The sequence below is a fragment of the Diospyros lotus genome, chromosome 5 (genome assembly GCF_014633365.1).
Source record: "Diospyros lotus cultivar Yz01 chromosome 5, ASM1463336v1, whole genome shotgun sequence".
Classification (NCBI taxonomy): Eukaryota; Viridiplantae; Streptophyta; class Magnoliopsida; order Ericales; family Ebenaceae; genus Diospyros; species Diospyros lotus.
The window spans coordinates 15,629,476-15,639,063 of NC_068342.1; the positions used below are offsets into that span (position 1 = coordinate 15,629,476).

At 32.0% G+C, this 9,588-nt stretch overlaps 1 non-coding gene across 1 annotated transcript; it reads right to left on the reverse strand.

The window, feature by feature from the left end:
* Positions 1-9,496: 9,496 nt before the first annotated feature.
* TRNAC-GCA (transfer RNA cysteine (anticodon GCA)) lies at positions 9,497-9,568 on the reverse strand. Its single transcript has one exon. It is a non-coding gene; the product is annotated as a tRNA-Cys (tRNA).
* Positions 9,569-9,588: the final 20 nt, after the last annotated feature.

Here is a 9,588-nt window from a genome sequence, read left to right on the forward strand (position 1 = left end):
AAAGCAAATAGAATAGTCATTTTACTTTTGTGAGAGATTTGTTACAAGAGAAATTTTTAAATTTATGAAATTCATAATTCTTAATAATGTTCTTGAAAATATTTGATTTCTATAATTTATGTAATTCTATATTTGATTAGTTTTAAATATTTCAAGCAATGTTGGGTATTCTGTTTTGAAAATAAAATGTTATTTGTATATCATTGTGTACATTTTGAATTACACAATAATGTTAAAATATCTAAAATACCTATCACCTAAAGCGGTGAGGTGAGGCGATGAGACGTCGTGAAGCGGTGAGGTACATAACTAAAATATCCCTCACTAAAGGTGGTGAGGCGGTAGGCGATGCGATGAGGAGCGAGGGATATTTTTGTCATCTGTGTGCATTGTATAGTCCAAAATGTACATAAATGATGTACAAATAGCATGGTCATTTTTGAAAATCTTAGGCCTTATTCTCTTTATTGTTCTCAACCTGTTTTGAATTTTCAATTTCTTCAAAACACTGAAAACGCATTCTCTTTTCTTTTTTCAAAAACGCAGTTTAAAAAATAAGAAAAAAATTTTATAAAGAAAACTCATTGTTTTCGGTCAAAACTAACTGAAAACACCCAAAATATTGAAAACGCGAAAAACATCAACCACCCCCACCACCCGCACAGACCCACATCTCTCATTTCTCTCTTATATCTTCTTTCTATTCTGTTATCCTTTTCTGGCCTTCGACAACCACTGCTAGCGTCGTTAACCGCACCCCCCTCACCACCTATGAAGCACGGAAATGGCTCGGAGGCGCCGTTTCGGTGTTTCCGAACCATTTCCTGTTTCGAAAACAGGAAAAATGGCCCGAAACATTTTTCAAGCCGTTTTGTAATTATTTAAAACTTCTGGGCCATTTCATAATTTAAAATACATAGCTGGAAACGCGTTTCCAACAAGCTGCCCAGCAATTTCATCTTCGATTTCTTCAAGCAATTTCTTCTTCCAGCGTTATTCCTTTGAATTGATTCTCTCTCTATGTATATTTATGTATGTATATATATATATATGCAAGTTAACACTGTATGTAACATATATATATATATGTAAAATTATATTTATCATTATATATATATGTCTTTACATATATATTTCTATATATATTTTTAATACATTATAAAATTTATGTTTATTATTTATATTTAATTTTTTTATTTTAAATTATATTTATAAAAAAAAACCCTATATTTTTTAAATTTACAATTTACTCTACGTTTCCGTTTCCTACTTTTTTAGAAAAATGTTATTTTTTGTGTTTCCGTTTCCGTGCAATCTAGACCACCATCGTGACCAATGTCGTCGACCCGCCCCTTACCGCCATCGCGACCAGTGTTGTCGACCCACCCCCACTACCACAACAACCACCTTTATCGACTGCGCCCCCACAGCCATCGTGACCATCACCGTCGATCGCACCCCCCACCGCCACCGCGACCATTGCGGTCAATTGCCCCCAACTAGTTGCTAGTTTTGTCTATTGTCTTATCTGTTTTCTTACTAGATCTAAGGGGATTTGGCCATTGAATTTTGTTGATTTTTAGGTATGTTGGTCGATAGGCCTTTGGGGGTTAGGTGGTTGGCTCTGATTGATGGTGGTTGCCAACGATGGAGCCAACACCGAAGAAAATGCAAGGCGTCAAAGAAGAAGAAAAGAGAAAAAAAGAAAAGGAATTAAAAAAAAAAGGACAAAAATAAAAGATGAGAAAAAATAATTAAAAATTTTATTATCAAATTTTAAAAATAAAATTATATATTTGTTTAAAATTTTAAAAATAAAGTATATTTATATTATAATTAAAAATATAAAATAACATATGTTATATTATTAAGTGTATAATTTAATATAAATTATTATTAAGATGTATATTAATAATTTATTATTTTATTTTAATAATATAATTTCATTAAAAATAGTTAATTTTATTGTTTAATAATTAATTTTATTAAATAAAATATCTTAATAACTGTTACGGGTATTTTCTGTTCTATCCCTTATGGGCTATACTCAATTCAGCAGGTTGGCCCAATCGCATAAGGTCCAATAGATTTCGAGCTGAGCTTATCGAAGCGAGCTCACACATTACTAGAGCTCAAGCTCAGATCGCAAGGCGAAGCGAGCTCCCATAAATGCCTCTAGCTCGCTGGTCTATCCGAGTGAGCTCCCAGTTACACTTTGAGCGAGCTCCCAGCGACTCTTACAGCTCGTCGGCCTGTCGATCAGCTTGTATAAAGAGAATGTCATACGCCAAAGAATATTAGTCGGTTGGGGGCAGACCCAACCTGGCCTCAGTCTCTCGACCCATCTGATTGGCTCATGTCAGTCCCATCCTGACCCTTTATGGCAACATCATTACAATAGGGTTTAGGTTTTCGCACGTTCACCTTAGATTCTATCCTCATTAATGACAAATCCCGTCAACATTAATGAGAGTTCCATGGCACCTTACACTGCATGGGTGTTCCCGTCGATGCTAAGTATTCTGTCCCATCACCTGCAGACATATAACACATGCAGGAAGACATATTCTCCTCCCATATATCCACCAGCTCTTCCGAGAGCCCTGGTATGGTTTTCTTCTGCTAACTTACTAATACTTTGCATCTTTACTTACTCGTACACTGACTTGAGCATCGGAGTACTTTGCAGGAACTGACCGGTAGGTCAACAAATCGAACCATATAGCCCATTCTCTCCCTCTTGGATTCATTACACCAGTGCGGGCTAATGAATCACGGTCGGCCAATTCCGAACGTCAACAATAACAAAAAAAATAATAATTTTTCAAAATTTCAAAATAAACGCATTTTCTAATTTTCTGTTTCGAAAAATAGTTTTTTAGTATGACAAAAAAAACACATTTTCAAAAATCTCAAAATAGACACTTAAAACTAAAAATAAATTCAAAACTCAAAACTGAAACACTAAAAGAGAACACCGCCTTACATTCCTATATTTGGTTTAAATACAACATTCCTAGGAATCCATGTTATTTTTCAAAAATTATCCTTATTTAATTTTTTGTTTAAAAATAATAAATTTCTTATAGTATATAAAATATTAAGACCCACAATCTCTTTAAATCACTTAAAAAAAATCTCTTTAAAAAATCAAAAAACGTCATTTTTTTTACACATTATGTATATATGTGTATATATAATATATATGTTTGTATGAATATCTACTTTAATTATTTCTAAATAATTTTATATACAAAATATTCAATTACTATTGCTAATAAAGCTTAGGACACATGAATGTCAATATATGTGAAAATGCAAATAGTAGGTATAATTGAAATAACGAAAACTACATGGTTGTCTACTTTTACTTTACTACTTTGGTGGTTCTTTCTATTCTAGAACACAATATTGTTTGTATATGAAGTAGTAAACGTTGCATTACATAAATCATTAGTTCAACTGTTGCCAGTACATTAATCATAGAATAATCTTGAAACTTTACAATGAGAAGCCAAATGGAGAATGCCAAGTGTAATTTGATCGATTATTGGCAATGGCACCTCTTGAAACATTATATATACATACTAAATAGCAATAGTTGGATATTACCAAGAATAAAAATAATTTAAGACACAAAATTTTATAAAAGGTTCAACAAGAACCCAAACAAGTTCATAAGAGAAATTTTAAAGAACTATAATGACTTGACAAGATAAAAACCAAAGTACTTGAGCATTCACAAGTGTTAATATCAATTTAAAATTTGCTGCATAGGTAGTCACATAAATTCACAAACCAAAATAAAATCCAAGTACTAAAGTTTTCACATCAATTTAAATATCAAGATTTTCAACCAATATCTAAGCCACTAGCATCTCTTTGTGTTTAGGATCTACCTACATAAAAAAGTCAATTATATTGTTACCCTTACATATAGTCATACCAGTAGTCATACCAGTTTGAACCCTCTCGAGTAGTCAATTTTTCAATCTTCATAAGCTCTTCAAAAATTGACATTATCCTATTACTTCCATTAGATTTATGCTTAAAACAGTAAATTAACTCCTTAATTTTCTCATTAGTGCTCTCATAAACATGACCGAGCCTCTTCATAGTCTCATATACCACTTCAATTATTGAATAATCATGCCTTTCTCTCTTTTTACCTTGTTAGCAGAATTTAACCCGTTATGATATCCCCCAACCTCTTTAGCACTATTGTCATTAGTGAATGTTTGTTGGGTTTTCTCAACAAAGTCCATATTCTCCATACTCAATTTTAGTAACATTAGTTTATTTGTCCATTGCTTCCATAGCATCTGATGGATCTTTCACATCAACTCCATTAACTACATCCTTATCAAAAACTATACCCAATACATCAAATTAAGGGAATGGCGTATTATAAAGCCCTTTAGCATAAATATGGGTCTGCAAAATAAAATTATTTGATAGATAAATCTATATTGATGAAAAAAATAAATACAAATCTATTGCTATGTTTTACCTTTATTCCTTCTTTGTATATTTCTTTCTCAACTACAATCAATTTGTCTTTATCATTCGAGCCAAATCCACTAAGACCCCTAGGCCCTATCATTTCACAAATTGCATTATAGTACTTCTTTAATTGTTTAATCCTTGACCCAATATGAGGGTTAGCTTTCAAAGTATAACCAAGCATTTTCTCAAGCATCATTTTCTCCAAATGAGTAGCAAATATAGGCTTGAATCCATTGTCGCCTTTCCAAGATGACCTAACTTCAACTAAACACTCAACAAGTATTGCATCATCTTCTGATGTCCACTGATGGTTGGTACGTTTTATTATAGATTGACTATTGTTTGTCCTATAGTAAAGGAAAAAAAAGTTAAATATATATAAAGAAAAAGGCATAGACAAAAAGACAACAACTAGATAACATAGGTGTTACAATTGTGACCCGAAATTCAAATTTAACTAAGATTGAGACTTCTAATTTGACTGTAATTATGATTTCGAATTTGATTGTGATTATAATATTGTCAAATTTGATTTTATGTGAGATTTATCTCATTTGAAATAATATTCTCATGAATCATCTCATGACCAGGATATAATTTCTTATGTACATTTATCGATGATCTTAGGTCTATAAATAGGTGTCTAATGCTTTGAAATTAGTTACATCTATATCATTTTTGTATTACTAATATTTGATTAATGATATTTTGCTTTTTCTACCCTTAGTTTTTCCTGATTTAGGTTTTTCACGTTAAATTATGTGTTCATGTGTGGTTGATTGGTTTAATTGTGGTTTGTTGTCTATCTAATTTCGTAACAATAGGCAAAACAAACCAAATCATACAAAATAATAATAATAAAATTATGAATACATATTATTACATCTTAATGAAAATAAAAGATCTAATTGTCACCATTACAACAAAATTAAGAAATCACTTAAAATTGTTAATTATTACAAACTAACATAAATGAAACATGGAATTTTGAATATTTCAAACACGTCTCCTCCAAGTGTTAAATATTTGTTGTGCAAGTTCATCCATCCAACGTGTTCAACCATCAGATGTCTCTACATAAGTTATCCTATAAGCTTCTAGAATATCTTCATTTTCTTTTATGTCAAATATACGATCTTTTAAAGGGTCAATTGTCACCTCTCTTTTGATATGATTATGAAGGAAGCAACATGCAGTTATAATCCTACATTGTGTTCTAATAGGATAGAATGACTTAGCTTTTAAAATTTTTCAATATCCCAAAACATCTTTTTATGACATTCCTATCAGACGAGTGTTTCATATTAAAAAATTTCTATGGTGTTGCAGGTTGTGCCCTATATCTCCACTAACTAAGATGATAGCTTTGCCCTCTATAAAGTGCAAGGAACCCTTCCCTATTCATGTACCCAACATCACATAAGTAATAATAACCTAAAAAATACTTACCAACACTTATAAACCATATAAACAATTAATTTTTTTTAACCAAACTCCAAGCAAGACGTAAATAAATTGTAAATCTTGAGAACAAACTGTTGAGTTACATAGATCTTATCATATGCGCAGCGGAAATTAAAATTTAATTTGGAGGTATCCCGTTTTTCAGAAATTATGGTTTAATAAAACGAAGGCATAAACGAAAAATACCTCTTTGATGAAATCTTATTTCACCGTTAGATTTCCCGCCGTATAATCCTCCAAGTGTAGGATGCCGAGTCGGTCCACCCGAAATCACTTCTATTCAAGAATATCAAAGAGAGAAGATAAGTAGAAGAAATTTTTCACAAAAATTTCTAACTTACCTCTTGGATTCAAGAACACTTCTCCAAATTCTCTCTACATTCAAGTGAATCAAGAAGACACTTATAAGAGAAAATAAGAGTTTGGAGCTATTTATAGTTCCAATTAAAAACTATTCTTCATTAAATGGGTTGGGCTTCTCAAGCCCATTCCATTTAATGCAATTGGACCAAGCCCAATCCAATGGAATTTATTTGAATCCAATAGTGCCATTGGGCCAAGCCTAATGTACTAGCAAAAGGCCCAACCCAATCTATGATTAAATAATTACATTCATAATATAATTATTTAATTACTCTTATTTATCCAATAAATAAATGCACTATAATTAGTAATTATAAAATTACTAATTTATTTATTTTCTCTTTGAAAGTAATTTCTTTTTGGGTGGGACTTTCTGGGTCCACAAATAAATTGGCAACAAGAATAATCAACAATTAATTCTCGTAAATCATGAGTGACATCTAGCAATATATCATGATTACCCAATTTATTGTGAAGCGGGTATTGTGAACCTTTTACTACGTTACCATACAATACGGTCCTTCTATCATCCTATATCCCGACAAGATATGAGATCATGGTCAGTAGGTCGAATCTCTTAATCTTGTCATATGACCAAATCCAAAATCAATCTTGACAAATTATGACACAACCCGTATGGAACAAATTCCATCGTCATATTACCTCGGCCAAGGATTTATCGTCAAGTGATTACTGGATCGCATAGGATATCTTCCTCATAAATCTCGAGGTGATAGATTCCATGTCTAATGCACACATACCTCATGTATCACTGAATCAGGCACATAGATACGTATGATTATCCTTGATTAGAACAACCACATGATATCGTTGATATCCTAATCCACCAATACACAGATATCCATGTCATCTCAGGTCTAAGGACTAGTTGTAAAATCGCAGCTAACATTAAATCATTGACCCGTGAGAAATAACCCATGTGATTTAATGTTAACAGTCCCGTTCAGTGAACTCATTCTTGTAACGAGCACCCACTTATCTTCCTTCTATAGCTCATACAGAATGGCACGAGACTCACCAACCTTATCTTTCAGTATCTCATACTGAAACAAGGAGGAAGACAATGTGCTGGCCTTTACGAGTTGCTATCATCCATGATAGGAATTCTATGGCCAGGAACATGTTTATAGTATAACAAATTGTGGATTATCCGTAACTCGTAAACGAGCAATAATCGAATACGCATTTGGCATCTTATTATGCTGCCGCTGTAACTCTTGACTCATAGTAAGCAAGATGTAACTCTTAGCAACAAGATCATCATCTTGCCACTTATTGAGTGTATCTTGTTCCTCCTGAGTAATATGTTCAACAGTTGGCTTAGGGATAGGCATCTTCTCATTTCTCCCTTGAAATTTCTGAAAATTTACCGTTTTGACCTCTCTCGGGCATTTTTAGAAAATTACACTTAGGCCCGATTGATTTATTTGACCTCAAATCCACTCGATTCAACCTGAAACCACTTAAGGGTTGTTCTATACATCGAATACTAGTCCTTGACACTCTCCGTTGACTTTTTGGATGTCGTTTACAGCAATTCGGTAATACGACCTAATTGGCAGCTGTATTTTTGCTGTACCGAAAACTGTTCCCGATCTCATTTTTTTCATCACTAAAAATCATAATTTTAATTGCTCGTCGATACTATACCATTTTCCTTGGCTATCTAGGGTCCGAGGTACTCCCTCTGATTAATTCGGTCGTCCAAAGCTGTGTTAGTGTGCCCTATAGTCTTATTTTTCCCAAAATTCCAATTATGCCCTTCATCAAATATCATTTTTATCCTCAAGATTATTCTCGGGTGTTACAGTTATACTATCTCATTCATTTTATTTTTTTTTTATCATTTTCCCTCTTTCCTATAAAGATCAATGACAATATTCTATCTCTCTCTCACTCTCTTTAGATGCACACACACATATGCATATATACATCAAGAAACAAAAAATGGGCTCCATACTTATAGGTTTTTTTTCCATATCATCAATTGTCGACAATGACAAAGAAATCCCATCATCATTCGTCTTTATGCTCGTCTATTGGTATCTCACTCTATATCTTTTTATATATACATATATCTAGTGTCTCTATTTATCTCATTCTATATCACTATTTATCTCGGAATTGGTAAGTAAAGACAAAACTACGACGACAACACCAATGGTGGAGACAACATATTGATAGCAATTCTTGTGATAAGTTACTCTATCTATATTCCTCTTTACCTAACCAAATTTTAACACAAGGTTTGAATTGAATCCAGAAACAATTGATATGAGTTTGCTTTTGAATGTGAACCCTTCGTGGGTTTGAATCCCAATTTGAAATTGGTTTTGACTTTGTTTGATTATTTGAATTTAATAATCTTGTTAAATCATTACTTATTTATAGACATATCAAAAAAATTATCTTTCAAAATAATTGTAACAATATTGTATAGTCAATTTAAAACCCTAATATATATGCATATCACATTCATGTCAAGCAACTTAGTTACAAAAAATAACAAACTGTTAAGCCGGAATTAAATTACCCTTCATGAAAAAGAAATAAGAAAATTTTACATTGATACAAGGTAAGATAAATTTTTTTAATAGATTTTAATATAGGGTAATTGGTTTGAATAGAATTTACAAGTTCAATTACATTAGTTTTGGTTGTATCTAATCACAATAAGAGTTTTAGTTGTATTTAATCACGATAAGAGTTAAAGCTTATTTAGTAGGATAAGAGTGATATTTTTTTTATTATAATAAGAGCACTTGTATTATTTAGAAACAAAGATTCACTAATGTTGAATTGTTCATGAACGTTGTATGTGTATATATATATATATATATATAAAATATGAAATACTTATGATATTATGAAATTATTATTTGCAATTAATAAATTATATAAATATAATAATAACACACATAGTAGAATAAAAATAACATTTATTGATTTATACACACATACCCATAACAAACCAATTGAATTCATCAAATGCCCATCAAACTCTTTAAGTCTCAAATTGGAGTAATGATATTTAATTATAATCGCAAAATTTATATGATACTCATAATAATCTAAAAAAAGGAAAATTATCATCCATGCGCTGCAAAATGTATCTGAAGTAGAGAGGACTACTGGAGGGAAGAGGGCCCAACCGGGTTCGAACCGGTGACCTCTTGATCTGCAGTCAAATGCTCTACCACTGAGCTATGGACCCTTGGTGCCCACCTTTCCCGT